Source organism: Tachyglossus aculeatus, chromosome 5 (assembly GCF_015852505.1).
Source record: "Tachyglossus aculeatus isolate mTacAcu1 chromosome 5, mTacAcu1.pri, whole genome shotgun sequence".
In the NCBI taxonomy this organism is placed as follows: domain Eukaryota; kingdom Metazoa; phylum Chordata; class Mammalia; order Monotremata; family Tachyglossidae; genus Tachyglossus; species Tachyglossus aculeatus.
The window spans coordinates 100,023,474-100,038,277 of record NC_052070.1 but is presented as its reverse complement, the minus strand read 5'-3'; the positions used below and the strand labels follow the sequence as shown (position 1 = coordinate 100,038,277).

Sequence of the window (14,804 nt, the reverse complement as noted above, 5' to 3'; positions counted from 1 at the left end):
AATATGGAAATGAGAGAACAGATCTCTTTCTCATCTTTATCTTTGCCCCTCCCTGGGCCCCACCTGCTTCCTACACGGGGGGGGAAATAGAAAAAGTAATAGAACAGAACAGTTCACATTGGCATGTTGCCATGGCGATAGCAGCCACGCGTGCTCAAGGCAAGGCTCGCCATTTCAGTAGCTTCGTAATTTAATAATTTATTAATAATAATTAATAGGCGTTTATAATAATAATTTATTAATAGGCGTTTACCGGGGCAGTCTCGGGAGGTGACTTGTTTTTAAGTCTGGTAGAGCAGCAAGAATCAGAGGTGAAAAGTACCATGTGATTAGAAATAATTAATTAGAACTCCTGTAAGCAAATCAGCAAGCTCATACCAGGCATGGCAGCAATGAGCTAGAGAGGACACTGGTGTTTAAGGAAAGAAAGAGGAATGAGCTATTTCTCCTTTCTTTGTTGGGGCCCTGGTCATTCCTTCTTTTTTGGAAAACACTCCTATATCATGTGACTTTCCCTTCAGATTAACTGGTTGTGGGGGCCATAGTTACTGGTTTGGTAATTAAAGGACTAAAGAGTGATTTAAATAATGTCCTACCTCCCTCTTTAATTTGTCCATGGCACTCATCTCTCTCTCTGTGTAGGGAAGAAAGGAAGTAAAGGAAAGCAAAGCCTAATGGAAAGAGCACAGGACTGGGCGTTCAAAGCCCCAGGTTCTAATTTGGGCTCTTTCACTCTGCTGGATGAAGTGGGGCAAGTCGCTTAACCATCCTGGACCTCAATTTCCTCATCTGTAAAATGGGGATAAAATCCTTTTCTCCCTCTCTGCTAGACTAGGAGCTCTTGGGTGGGTCAGGGATGGTGTCTGATCTGATTCTTTTGTATCTATGCCAGCTCTTGGCACAAAATACATGATATTATTATTATAAGGAAAGGTTGGCCGCAGCTACCTGAAGTTTCTGATCCATAGATCCAGTGACCCTGGGAATTGGTCACTGTGCCCGAGGTAGAATCAGCAGTGTTGCCTTGGTGAACTGTCCTAACCTGGGAGAATCCTTCCCAGATGTCTTTGCGGGAAAGGTGGAGAAAACAGGTAAGTGCAGCTCCTCACTCTAAAACTCTTTTCTTCTCTCTTCCATTTGCTCAGTTTTCCCTCACCCCCATTATATGCTATTTCAAGGTATCCAGGCACCTCTTGGCATTGTCCTGCAAGACTGAGAGTTAGTGGGCTTATTTTCCACAGGGAACAATCAGTATGTTACACCAAAATGTTTCCACCCAGGAGCCTTGAGACTGCTATTGCTACTGGGGATAGGCCTGCCATGGAGCCAAGAGTCATAAGGTATCCTTTGATGAGATTGAGCTTGCTTAAAGTAAACAACAAAATTGCATACCATAATTCCTCACCAAATGTTCTGTCTTGAGGAAGGCTTTTTTCCTTGATGAAAAGGAGATTTCCCTTCATATACCAGTCCAAATGGCTTTGTTCGATACCTGGAAAGAGCATGGCCTTACTGGAAAGACCACAGGCCCAGACTCAGTGTTCTAATCCCACTTTACTACTTGATTGTTAAATCACCTTGAACAAGTCACCTAACTTCTCTGCATTTTGGTTACCTACCTTGGAAAAAGGGGATAAAATACATGTTCTCCTTCTCTCTGAACAGGGAGACTAAGGTGGGGCAGGGACTAGGTCCAATCTTCTTCTATCAGACGGCTTGGTACATAGTAAGCATTTAACAAATAACACAACTATCATTCAGTTGTATTTATTGAACACCCACTGTGTACAGAGCATCTTACAAAGCACTTGGGAGAGTACAATGTAACAAAAATGGTAGACATGTTCCCCGACCACAAGTTATTATTAATTTTAATAGCCCAGAAATTGACTGGGAAAACCTGAAGCCTCCTCTGTCTTCCACGAAACTCCTACTATCCCAGGGACTGAGGTTTAAGGTTTTTCCTAGAAGGCAAATCTGGTCTCCTGTTTTCTTTGACAGTAGTGGCCAGAATTCCAAGTTGTACTCTGGCTGAGGTCCTGAATGGGGATCCCTGGAAGCTTTCTAGGCCGCCAATGGGCACTTCCTTTTGACAACATGCCTGCAAAAGAACCCCTAAATTGCCATAGCACCATTCCACCCCACCCCATTGCCCCAGTATCCCAGCATAATTATTACTATTAGGCTACTATAATAATAGTACTTTTTATGCGCTAAGCACTGGGGTAGATACAAGCAAATTGGATTGGACACAGTCCCTGTCCCACATAGGGCTCACAGTCTCAATCCTCATTTTACGGTCAACGTAACTGAGGCTTAGAGAAATAACAATAATAATAGCAATGGTATTTAAGTAGTTAATGTGTGCATGGTACTGTACTAAGCATTGGAGTGGGTACTAGTAAATCAGCAGGACACAGTTCCCATCCCATGTGGGGCTTACAGTCTCAATCCCCATTTTACATCTGAGGTAACTGAGGCACAGAGAAGTTAAGTGATTTGCCCAAAGCCACACAGCAGACAAGTCCCCTGATTAGAATCCATGACCTTCTGACTCCTGGGCCCATGCTCTAGCCACTAGGCCATGCAGACAAGTGGTGTATTCGGAATTAGAAGGCGTGACCTTCCAAATCCCAGGGTAGTTCTCTATCCACTATGCCATTCTGAATAAGCCGAAAATGTCTAAAGATCCGGCTGAAGCAGTGCCAGCTACTGGATACTGGGGTAGAGTGGGGCAAAGAGGCAGTGTCCCCCAAGTCCCCTTCCACTCTCTCCAACATCCCATGGATTCAGACCTCCGACATCATCACCTGCGCGGTTCAGGGTGTTCCTGTCAATTCTAGGGCCACGGTTAGGGGCAGGTATGATTTTCCCTTCCCTCATCCCCCTCTGGGTCGATTCCATGATGCTCTTTCATATTACCATCAAATCATCTCTCTCCTTGGAGATCCCCCTTCTCTAACAAGGCCAGGAAGGAGAGACTATCAACCACTCTGCTGAATCATCCAGGTGCTATGGACAGAGGATAAGCCTGAAGGAGACCAAAGCCATACATCAGCATCCCACCAAGAGAGTCCTAGACTCAACCAGAGAGCTTCATTTGGCAATACAGAGCTAAATGCTGCCCCAGAAGTCTGTTTTCTGGACCGAGACTTGCCCTACAGTGAAACAGGAGACCAGAAACTAGAACATGAAATCAAGAAGGGTAGCACATCCTCTGCAGAACTGTCAGGCTCTCCCCACCATTCTCTGTAGATGTGAGGCTTTGACTACTCCTTAGACACCACATTCAACTCTTTGAGCAGTTCCATCAGTATGACTCATCCATCACATTTACCCTCAAGTGACAAGGCAAGATCATGAACAGTGAAGAATTTAGACCAGTCATTTTGTTAACGTTGACGTTACGATCACCTCAATAGAGTTTTACACTGAGAAGTGGTATTCTGACCTGAGATTGGGAAACCAAATACAAAGGAAAGAGGAAAGGCATTAAGCATTGGGTAAAGTGAAGTCTCCGGCAATATGGAATCACATTCTAAAGATGGGGTCAGTTTCAGCAGGCAGACATGCATGGCATGTTCCAATCAAAGGAGGAGGGAACAGCTCTTTTTGAGCAGGAATTTGAGCGGATTGTGGGACAAAAAGGTAAAAGTTAAAACAGTGCCAGGTACTGGAAAGTACTAAGTCAGGACAAGCAACACAGTCTAGAGGATGGAGCATTAGCCTAGGAGTCAGAATGATCTGGGTTCTAATCCCAGCTTCACTCATTCATTCAATCATATTTATTGAACTCTTACTGTGTGCAGACCACTGGACTAAGTGCTTGGAAGAGTACAATATAACAATAAACAAACCAACACATTCTCTGACCAAAATAAGCTTACAACCTACTGAGAGCTCACCTCCTCCAAGAGGCCTTCCAAGACTGAGCCCCCTATTTTTCCTCTCCTCCTCCCCATCCCTCCCGCCCTACCTCCTTCCCCTCCCCACAGCACCTGTATATATGTTTGTACAGATTTATTACTCTATTTATTTTATATGTACATATTTACTATACTATTTATTTTGTTAATGATGTGCATTTAGCTTTAATTCTATTTGTTCTGACGACTTGACACCTGTCCACATGTTTTGTTTTGTTGTCTGTCTCCCCCTTCTAGACTGTGAGCCTGTTGTCGGGTAGGGACTGTCTCTATATGTTGCCAACTTGTACTTGTACTTGTACTTCCCAAGCGCTTAGTACAGTGCTCTGCACACAGTAAGCATTCAATAAATACGATTGAATGAATGAATGAATCTGTAGAATAGGGATTAAGACTGTGAGCCCTTAATGGGACTGGACTGTGTAGAAACTGAGTCCATGAAGACTGAGTGGAGTGAATCCTCAAACGATGAATCAGAGACATGGGTAATTGGAAGGCAACTTTGGAAGAAGCCTGGGGAGCACCAATCAGAACTGGGGTGACAGTCTCTGAGCAGAGGCATTGCAGAGAGCCTGAAGTGAAGAGAGCTGAACAAAATCAGCTCCAGAGCCTATGAGTTACAAATCCCTCACCCCAGTAAGCTTTACATGCCGAGGAGCAGCATGGCATAGTGAGTCGGAAGATTGTGGGTTCTAATTTCAGTTCTGTCACTTGTCTGCTGTGTGACCTTGAGCAAGTTACTTCACTTCTCTGGGCCTCAGTTACCTCATCTGTAAAATGGGGATTGAGACTGTGAGCCCCACATGGGACTGGGACTGTGTCCAACCCGATCTGCCTGTATCCACCCCAGTGTTTAGTACAGTGCCTTGCAAATAGTAAGCACTTAACAAATATATATATATATTTAACAATATATATGTTGCCAACTTGTACTTCCCAAGCGCTTAGTACAGTGCTCTGCACACAGTAAGCGCTCAATAAATATGATCGAATGAATGAATGAAATACCACAATTATTATTTTTACTATTATTTACAACATTTGGAAGGGATTGTCCCCCATGCTTGGATTCACCCCCATCCATATGCTGGGTCTCCTGAGGGTATTGCCACAGTATATGGAATTATAGATGTCGTGTAACAGTCCATGCCTTCAGAGTCTCTACTGAGATGCTGAAATGATTCTAGGCTGTGGGAAGAAATTCCCAAGGGAAATGTGGAATCTATACCTCAAGGAGATAATCCAAACCTCTCCACCAACGAATCCATCTTTAGCATTTGTTGAGTGCGTATTCGGTGCAGAGTACTGTTCAAAGGGCTTGGGAGAGTACAATAGGGTTAGTAGACTGAAGCTCATTTTGGGCAAAGAATATGTCCATTTATTTTAATATTATTATTATTTAATAATAATAATAATAATGGCATTTATTAAGTGCTTACTATGTGCAAAGCACTATTCTAAGTGCTGGGGTGGTTACAAGGTGATCAGGTTGTCCCACGGGGGGCTCACAGTCTTAATACCCATTTTACAGATGAGTGAACTGAGGCCCAGAGAAGTTAAGTGACTTGCCCAAGGTCACACAGCTGACAATTGGCAGAGCTGAGATTTGAAACCATGACCTCTGACTCCAAAGCCCATGCTCTTTCCACTGAGCCATGCTGTTTTTCTAGTGTACTTTCCCATGTGCTTAGTACAGTGCTTTGCACACAGTAAACACTCAATAAATTGAATTGAATTGAATTGAATTATAGATAAGATCCCTTCCCTAAAGGGGTTTTCAATCGCGCGGGGTGGGGGGGGGCGGGGGGGCGGGGGTGTTTAAGAGGAGTCTGTGAGAAGAGTTTGGAAACAGTCCTGCCTAAAGAGTAGGGGATGGAAAAAGTGACTTGTGGAGGCCCCTTCTAGCCCTATGACCTATAAGCCTGAGAAGCAGCAAGACTGGCAGTCAGAGGTCCTGGGTTTTAATCCCAGCTCCACCACTTCTCAGCTGTGGGACTTTGGGCAAGTCACTTAACTTCTCTGTTGCCTCAGTTATTTCATCTGCAAAATGGGGATTAAGACTGTGAACCCCACATGGAACAACTGGATAACCCTCTACCCCAGCACTTAGAACAGTGCTTGACACATAGTAAGCACTTAACAAATACCATTATTATTATTAGTAGTAGTAGTAATAATAATAATAAGCCTGGCCCACCCTTCTTCTTGGTAGCCCTATCAATGCATAAAATGCCAGACCTGGTTCACTATTAATCCCTGGGTTCATGTGTTGTTATTCCTACAGGATAATTATTTTAACTGTGCCTTTGAAAGTTCTTTATGTGCTGATGCAAACACATTGACTATCATCTATCAGGGAGATATGAAGGTTATAGAATTGCTGCATAAAGATCTTTCGGATGCACGGAAAATATACCCAACTGGCTGTGGCATTGACTGATGAGCAAGGAGACTTTGCTAGCTGGACTCTGATCCGAGGTCCACGGAGGCTTGAACTAATGATCTAATCGACCCCTTCCCCTTTATTTGTGGCTACCAAGAACTCGGAGTGGACCCAAGTTCAAATTCTGTCACGTTCCTAATGCATCGTGTGACTGTCAGCCAAACTCACTGTCCATCCTTTCTCCCTTTCTCCGCAGCTGGAAAATTACATTGAACAAACCTGGAATGCCCCTAGAAACTAAAGCTGTGTCTAGACAGAGCTTTCTGCAGGGAAATAAATTATACATAAAAGTAATGCTTGTCACAAGAGCGATAGACGTAGGATTCTTGAGCGCACTGAAGTTTATGTAAGTACTGCGGGTGTAATGAGCCACCTGTCATTTTCCAGGGGACGCCTGTGGATTCACAGATGACAGATGACAGGCCATCCAAAAATCCTCGAGCTGACCAATATAATAACACCGACAACTTCAGGAGTCAGAAGGCATCTGAGCTCGATCCTAATTAAGCAGTCAGTAAGTCAGTGTGGATAAGCATTAAGGAGGTCTGTATTTCTAGCTCTTTTCCTAGTTCTGTCTGCTCCTTCGTGTGTGACTTTCCACAGGCTCTTCTGACTCTAATTTTCCCTGCTGAGAAATGAGGAGGCCCCTTACCTATTTTCATGAACATGTTCTAAACCCTTGGAGGTGCAGAAGGAAAAGAAAGCACAGGTACAGATGTCAGTAGCCATTATCTTCATCAGATGATGATGATGATGAGAAGCAGTGTGGCCTAGTGGAAAGAGCACAGGCCTGGGAGTCAGAGGACTTGGGTTCTAATCCTGACTCTGCGACAGGGCTGCTTTGTGACCTTGAGCAAGTCACTTAACTTTTTTGTGCCTCAGTTATTTCATCTGTAAAATGGGGATTAAAGCCCCACTTCTACTTAGACTGCGAGCCCTATATGGGGCAAGGATTGTGTCCAACCTGATTAACATGTATCGACCCCAGTACTGAGAACAGCTCTTGGCACATAATAAGTGCTTAGCAAGTACCATACTTATTACTTTCAAGAGTGTAGGACTGAGTACCAGTTGTACGCACAGCAACATATTAGGCACTTATAGCATTGAAACAATGCTCCTCTAAGCCCAGTTAGCCTGGGTGGGACATGTGAGAAAGTGTAATAAGCTGCCTTTTCAGTGACTGCGATCCCATGAACAACCAGGAAGCGACTGATGAAGGCCCTGATGGGCTTCACGCAAGGCAGGTGACTGCGGGTCCGTGGAGCGGATCACAGAGGGAGGTGGGGCTTTCTCTCCCCTTTCTACTCCGTAACGGGCCTGGACCAATCAATGACTGCTATATAGAGCTACAGCTGTGACTCCTAAGGCAGATAAAAGGCAGTTGCTTGGAATCATGAGGGGGCATGCTGAGATGCAGAGAGAAGGAGATCAGCAGAAGCAGCAGGAAACCAGTACCTGGAAGCAGAAAGAAAAAGTATTGGCAGAATGGACTTCTTTGATCACAGACTGGCCTTGAACCCTTGGGTGTTGGAGTGAGTGAGTGTATCTATATGTTGCTCCCTTACACATTGGTAAAAATAAGTAAAAAATTTCCATGGTAACCTTGGTGATCAGAGGTGTGGTTTAAACTTTACTACATGTCTACTCGTAGGTATGAACGGGGTTCAAGAAAAGGAAAATGAGTGATGACAAGATATTCAAACAAGAACTGCATGGAGAGCTTAAATTGGGAAACTGAAAGTATGGAGGGCAGAAGAAATGTTATAAGAACACGGTAAAACAAGGTCCCAGACAGTGCTGCATCTCAGTTGAAGAAAAACCAATGTGGCACGTTGCCATCAAGAAGGGTGTGGCTCTTTTCGAATGAAAGCTCTGTATTGGAAAGAGAGACAAGGAGGCAAAAGGAAAAAAAGGCCCCAGGCACTGCAAGCATTAAATATAACACAAGGGACAAGATTTTTGGGTACCCAATGTGGCCAGAATTGTGGATCCTACATTGACTGTTCAGCCCCACACATTCCTCCTCCTTGCCAAATGCAAGGGCTCCGACTCCATCCTAATCCTCCTCGACCTCTTAGTTGCCTTTCACACTGTAGTCTACCCTTCTCATACATTATCCAACCTTGGCTTCACTGACTGCCCTCTCTTGGTTCTCCTTATCTCTCTGGCTGTTCATCTCAGTTTCCTTAGCGGGCTCCTCTCCCAACCCATCCCCTAAATGTAGGGGTCCCTCAAGGCTCAGTTCTTGGTCCTCTTATTTTCTCCATCTACCCTCAGCCCCTTGGAAAATTCATTCACTCCCATGGCTTCAACAATCATCTCTATGCAAATAATACACAAATTTTTACCTCCTCCCCTGTTCTCTCTCCCTCCAGGGTCACATCTCCACCTGACTTCAGGATATCTACACTTGGCTGTCCTCCCACCACCTAAAGTGCAACGTGTCCAAGACAGAGCTCCTTATTTTCCCTCCAAAACCCTGTTCCTACCCCGAACTTTCCCACACTGTGGACAGCACAACCGTCCTTCCTGTCTCACAAGCCCATAACCTTGGTGTCATCTTTGACTCTGTTCTCTCATTCACCCCGTACACCCAATCCGTCACCAAATCCTACCGGTCCACCTTCATGGCATCTCCACTCCATCCAAACCTCTACCACGTTAGCACAATCACTCATCCTAACCCAACTGGATTACCGCATCAGTCTCCTTTCTGACCTCCCAACCTCCCCCTCTCCCATACTTCACTCCGCTGCCCAGAATATCTTTCTACAGAAATGTTCAGATATCACCCCCCTCAAAAGTTTCCAGTGGTTGGCTAACAACCTCCGTATCAAGCAAAAACTCCTCACTGTTGGCTTCAAAGCGCTCCATCACCTTGCCCCTTCTTACCTCACCTCCCTTCTCTCTTTCTACAGCTCAGCCACACACTCCACTCCTCTAGTGCTAACTTTCTCACTGTACCTCATTCTCACCTGTCCCGCCATCGACCCATGGCCCACATCCTACCTCTGGCCTGAAATGCCCTCCCTCTTCAAATCCACCAAAGAATCACTTTTCCTCCCTTCAAAGCCCTACTGAAGGTGCACCTCCTCCAAGAAGCCTTCCCAGACTAAGCCCCCTTTTCCTCAGCTGCCCCTCTCTTCCACATCACCTCGACTCACTCTCTTTTCTCTTCCCAACCCCCCACCCCGCCCCTGCCCTACAGGACTTAAGTGTGTGTGTGTGTGTGTATATATATATATATATATATATATATATATATATATATAAATATATATATATATATATATATATTCTATTTATTTATATTGATGCCTGTTTGTTTTGATGTTTGTCTCCTCCCTTCTAGACTGTAAACCCGGTGTGGGCAGGGATTGTCTCTTTATTGCTGAATTGTACTTTCCAAGCACTTAGTACAGTGCTTTGCACACAGTAAGCAAGCACTCAATAAATACGATTGAATGAATGAATAAATGAATTCCAGGTTGTATGAATCTTACTGTTGGGTGGTGTCTTCTTTGAACACAAAGCACCTATATGCTATGCTTATGGATATTCCATAGAGGGCCCTGTTCTTGGGAAATTTAGCATCTAGTCAGGGAGGCACATGGACTTATCAGCTGTGTGACTTTGGGAAAGTCACTTAACTTCTCTGTGCCTGTTATCCCATCTGTAAAATGGGAATTAAGACTGTGAGCCCCACGTGGGACAACCTGATTTCCTTGTAGCGACCCCAGCACTTAGAACAGTGCTTGGCACATAGTAAGCACTTAACAAATACCATCATTATGATTATTATTATGGACACAGATTGCAAAGCCTATATTAGAAAAAAGAATGAGCACAGGTATAGATGTTCTCAGAAGAGCGAAGAAATAAATCAATAATAATAAGCAGCTGAATAATTTGAATGCTAAAGCAGCTCATAGTGTGATCTGGCCAAAAAGGAAGATGTTTTAGGAAAGACCTCCTGGAGAGGTAGCTTTTAGCAGGATTTTAAAAGAGGGGAGGAAAGTGATTTGGTGGATATGAAGTGGGAGGGCATAAGCAATGGGTGAGAAACAAAGCAGTGGAGAGCAAGATACAGTTTGAAGGTTTGCTGGGGAGGAACTATGATTTTCCAGGAGAAAAAGATCAGTAAGAGTGAATTATGTTCAATCCCCATCTCTGGATAAGCAATCCATATGAAGCCTGGCAGTAAAGTTTCTTTATTTTCTTCAATCAGTTGTATTTATTGAGTGCTTACTGTGTGCAGAGTACTTTACTAAGTACTCAAGAGTAGGCAATAGAGTTACTAGATACAACCCCTACCCTCAAGGAGTTTACAATCTAGCTGGTAGAGACAGACACTAAAATACATTACAGGTTGGGGACATTGTAGTATTTGGCATAGATGAAACACTTAAATATCAATCAATGGCATTAGTTCATTCAGTGGCATTTTTGAGCACTTAATTGAGCACTTAATATGGGCAGAGGACTTTTCTAAATGTTTGGAAGAGTACGATACAAGAGAATTAGCACACATATTCCCTGGCCTTAATGAGCTTCCAGTTTAGAGGGAACTAGTATAGTTATTTGAAGGTGGAGAGAGATGTGAAGGGGGAGTTTAAAGTTAGGAGGGACAATTTGAGGAAGAGGCATACGGTGAGAGAGACGAGAGTGAGGTACAATGAGCACGCAGATAGTAGAGAGGAGGAAAGTGGTTACTCTGAGTTTTATCAGAATAAGTAAGGGGCATGGAGGGGTTAGCAACAACGGTGCAATCAAAATAGAAGGAAATTGGAATGACTAGGAACTCTTCCCTTCTAGACTGTAAGATCACTGTGGGTAGGGATGATGTCCGCCAAATCTTTTGTACTGTTCTCTCTTCAAGGTCCACAGACGTTTCGGACCTGTAAAACCCAGTGTCTTCTACTCATAATTTCAACTTCCTTGTAGTTTCAACTGCCATATATTGATGAAAGTACCAAACTTGTAGGCTTGGAATGTTTGGGTCGCCTCTGTATGGGCGTCATTCACTTTGAACGAGATGTTTTGGCGAGAGCAGGGATACGGAGAGGTACCTGCAAGTGGAAAGCATAACAGTGCAGTAAGGAACCATCAATATATCCAAAGCATGTAATGGTCTACTGGTCAAGCATTGGGCTTTTCAGCTACAGGTCACCCGCACACCATCATTATTCTCATCAGTGGCATTTATTGAAAGTTTACCAGTGCCTAGTACAGTGCCTGGCACATGCTAAGCATTTAACAAATTTGGAGAGCCCAAAACCATAGTGTTGGTAGACCTGACTTCCTTCTCTCAAGGAGGTTACATCATCGTCATTGATGGTATTTATGGAGCACTTACTGTTGGGTAGAGCACCTTACTAAGCACTTGGAAGAGTACAATACAAAAGATTTGACAGACATCTTCCCTGACCACAGTGAGCTTACAGTCTAGAGGGGGAGACAGTATCTAGTCATTTCAATTTTCTTTTACTTTGATTGCACCATAGTTACTGATTCTGGTGGTGGTAAGGTCCACACGACTCCATGCATTGTTTCAGAGGTTGTTGGTTCATCTTGTTGGTGGGACCACTCCATGTTCTTGGTAGCCACGAATAAAGTGGAAGGGGTCACTTCCAACGTTGGTTCAAGCCTCAGTATCCACATCCACAGAGGTGGGCTTCTGTTTTCTTTTCTGTTTTGTCTCTTCTCAAATCAGGTTCAGTGTGTAGCAAGATCAGCCTGTCATTAAAATAAATGCAAATGGACTTCAATTTCCCCCTGTTCCTTAAATGAAGGCTGAACATACCTCTGAAACCCTTGTAAAAATTTTGTGACAGGGCCTCTTGGCAACAAAAAGCTTATCATTTGTGAAAGTGGGAGATTCTAATTGGAAAATGTGATGGAATGAGAAGAGTGAATCCCCAGTAATCTCCTTCGGAAATGATAATGCGTTCTGCTTAATGAATATTAATGCATCATATTCATGAAATGGGAAAGTTGGAACCTGGGAGATGAGTTTTTCCTTTTCTACTCCTGCGCAAACATTCATTCCCATTCACTTATTCTTTATTCAAGTACACCCCAGCACTTGTCAAATGCATTCATATTTCCTTCGTGGAAATCACTTGGACTATAAGCTCCATGTGGGTTAGGGACTGTCTCCGGCCTCATTATCCTGTACCTACCCAGTGCTTAGTATAGTACCTGGCACATGGTAAGCACTTAAGTACCATTAAAAACAGCAATAACAACAAAAAATACTGCAAAAATCCAAACCCTTCTTTATGTCCATCTACATACACACTCAAGTGCACATTTACTATACATTCTTACTCCTCCAACTGCAATTGATCTATGTGTCTGTCTCTAATTTATTTTCACGTCTATCTCCCTAGCTGGACTGTAAGCTCTCTGAGGACAGGGATCAGGTCTTCAAACTCCTTTGTACTTTCCCTGGCACTTCTTATATTGCTCTGTACACAATAAGGGATGCAGTGAATGCTACTGATTGACTGTAAGCACATTGTAGGCAGGGAACATATCTGCCAGCTCTGTTACATTGTCTCCCAAACACTCAGTACATAAGTGCTCAACGATTGACACACACATTCACGCTCTTTATCGGTGGGAAGCAGCATGGCTTAGTGGAAACAGCACGGGCTTGGGAGTCAGAGGATGTGGGTTCTAATCCTGGCTCTGCCACTTGTCTGCTCTGTGACCTTGGGCAAGCTACTTAGCTTCTCTGTGCCGCAGTTATTTCATCTGTAAAATGGGGATTAAGACTGTGAGCCCTACGTGGGACAACCTGATTACCTTGCAACCTCCCCAGCACTTAGAACGGTGCTTTGCACATAGTAAGTGCTTAATAAGTGCCATGATTATTATTATTATTAACATGAAAATATCCACATTAATACCAGTTCTAATTTCCTAACATATGTACTTGCTCATGTTATTCTACTACGTTTCCTGACCTTAATCCAGCCTTCTGCCGGCGAGTTATCTTTGACCCATAGTGATGCCATGGACACATCTCTCTCAGAATCCCCCACCTGTTCTGGTAGCTTATCCATAGAGTTTTCTTGGTAAAAATACGGAAGTGATTTACCACTGCCTCCTCCTGCGCAGTTAACTTGAGTCTCCACCCTTCAGTCTCTCCCATGCTGCTGAAGCTCAGCACAGGTGAGTTTTGAGTTGTAGCAGATTCCCTTCCACTCACTAGCTACTGGCCAAGCTAGGAATGGAATGGATATGCCTCTGCTTGATTCTCCCTCCTGTAGTTAAGACTGGTAGAGTACTGGGAACTCTCCACGTGTGACCCTGAGAGGGGGACCTTAATCTAATCCATTTTAATGTGTGTTTCCCCATGTACAGTGTAAGCCCCTTGAGTCAGGGATTGTGTCTACCAACTCTGTTGTACTGTACTTTCCCAAATTCTTAGTGCTGTACTCTGCATACAGTGAGCACTCAGTATACACCATTGATTGATATTTCAAGTTTTAAACTTTCAGTGACACAAGTTGGATATATCCGAATCAATCAATCATATTTGAGAGCTTACTGTGTTCAGAGCACTGTACTGAGCACTTCGAAAAATACAATTCAAAGATTTTTTTAATGGTATTTGCTAAGCGCTTATTATGTGCCAGGCACTGTACTAAGCACTGGGGTAGATATAAGCTAGTCAAATTGAGGCTCTCAGACTCAATCCCCATTTTTCAGATGAGGTAACTGAGGCCCAGATATTTAAGTGACTTGCCCAGGGTCAGACAGCGGACAAGTAGCAGAGCCAGGATTAGAACCTAAGTCATCCTGAATCCCACTAGACCGCACTGCTTCTCTGAATTGATAGGCATGATTTCTGCCCACATAAAGCTTACAGTCTAGAGGGAATCGATTTCTTTAGGGAAAGCAGGGGGAATTGGGGAGGGTCTGAATTCTTGAATGACAAGGGTGCAGCTGGTCTTCTGATTCTGCTCTTTTGTTAAGATGAAAGCAAGAAGAGCTACATTGGAGAAAGAGATACAGTGTTTTATGGAATCATGAGAAACTCTACAGAGTCCATCTATCCTGTCCATTGACTGTACAGGTATTTTAACAGAAACATTTGTTTTGAAAAACACTTGAAAAGAAACCTAGACCCTACTAAACATCACACAACTCTCAGAAATGAATATTTTGTAAAAAAAAAAAAAAATTGACAGCTGGCTGGTTGGCTGACAGGCTGAAATGTTTTTTTCATTAACACATTTTGTTTTCACAGCTCACTTCAGTAAACACTGAACACAGAAAGAGGGAGACAGGAACAGAGAGGCAAGGACACAGAAAGAGATTTTCACTTGCTGCTGTTTCTTTTATTTCTTCAACTCAGCTGCTCACCCAACAAGTGTGTGTGTGTATAAAGGTGAAATAACCATTGATCTCAAAGTTCATAG

At 43.6% G+C, this 14,804-nt stretch overlaps 1 non-coding gene across 1 annotated transcript; it reads right to left on the bottom strand.

The window, feature by feature from the left end:
• Positions 1–13,561: 13,561 nt before the first annotated feature.
• Positions 13,562–13,699, bottom strand: LOC119929101. Its single transcript, XR_005451242.1, has one exon. It is a non-coding gene; the product is annotated as a small nucleolar RNA SNORA7 (small nucleolar RNA).
• Positions 13,700–14,804: the final 1,105 nt, after the last annotated feature.